Here is a 1,498-nt window from a genome sequence, read left to right as displayed (position 1 = left end):
GGAGGGGCAGAGAGAGGGGGAGACACAAAATCTAAAGCAGGCTCCAGGCTCTGCGCTGTCAGCACAGAGCTTGACACGGGGCTCAAACTCACAAACCACGAGATCATGACCTGAGCCGAAGTTGGATGCTTAACCAACTGAGCCACCCAGGTGCCGCAAGTATTTGGCTTTTTAAACTCCCTTCTATAAATGTTTAAGTCTAAGGACCTTCTTAGAGGAGGAGTTGAATATCCTTGGTAAGATCATTGCATAGAATAAGGCAGACATTGAAAGTTAGATGTTTTGTTTCTGAGCATTAAAAATTCATGGGGACCATGTCCTTAGGTGCTAGAAGTCTAACGATAAGCAGTCTGGATTTCTGTGTTGTACAGTGGTGTTGCCTTATCAGTATGAGGTCCCAGTAGATGTTATCTTTCTCTGTTTTAATTTTCCTGTCACTAAACTAGAAACAGAATTTTCTCTTCTTTGAATGAAGAGCTGAAACTGCATTTCCCTGTGAATTTCCCATTTTGCTTCAAGTTCCAGCTCAAGCATCCTGTCTCTGGATCCTTTCTTTCATTCCATTAGGCAGTTAGGGGCTATGATAAAACTTTGCTCGTGCCTGTGTTATATATCACATTACACTGTAGTTATTTGACTATTTCTGCTACTGTTCTGTAGGCTTCTTGATGGGTGGGAATAGTGTTTTATTCATCTTGAGGTCTCCATTATCCAGTACAGTGCCTCACACAGTAGATACTAAAGAATCATTGAAAGGAAGAATGGATGGATGGATGGAGACAGTTGACTTAACTAGATCCTATTTACAGATTGACTAGCCATTTGCTCCTAAGGGGAACTGGATAAGACTGTAAGAGTTGGATCAATGCAGATTCTCATCTGCCCTTTGAATAGTCAATAAGGGAATCTTTGTATTTAAATTCAGCAAATGTTATTCAGATTTTATACTTATCTGTTTACCTCAGTATAGGTGATATGAGGATGGTGTGTAACAATATGAAAAATGTATGTTTTTGAAAATAATTTTTATCCCCATAATTTGTAAAGGTTGTGTTGTTTGTTGTTAACATTATGTAGGACCCAAACTTACCCTTTCCTCCTCAGAGGGCTAAAGGCCATACTTTTCTTAGAAAAAAAAAAAAAGAGAGAGAGAATAGTTTTTTTGAATGAAGTGGAATACATGGATAACATAGTCATGCTCTTCTTTATCTGGAGAGCATCCTCTGTGTGATGTTGTCAGTGTCACGTCTTATTCTACTGTGGCAGGTCAGGTTCTCCTCATTGCCAAGAACAGAAACTTCTAGCTACTTTAAGCAAAAGAACTTATTTGGAAGACTATGAGGGCATCTCAAAGAATCTAAACAAATTTCATAGCAGTTAGAAAGAAAGAAAGCAGGGAAACTCCAGGAACATCAGCAAGAGTTTGTTTTGGACTGTTCTAGAGTGCTACTGTATGCAGTTCAAGAGACTGCCAGGCTCTGTCTTGCAGCCTGAAATT

The sequence above is a fragment of the Lynx rufus genome, unplaced genomic scaffold, assembly GCF_022079265.1.
Source record: "Lynx rufus isolate CCGP_SWC_20201006 ecotype Redwood Valley unplaced genomic scaffold, mLynRuf1.p SCAF_5, whole genome shotgun sequence".
Taxonomy (NCBI): Eukaryota; Metazoa; Chordata; class Mammalia; order Carnivora; family Felidae; genus Lynx; species Lynx rufus.
Note: the sequence above shows the minus strand (reverse complement) of the source record.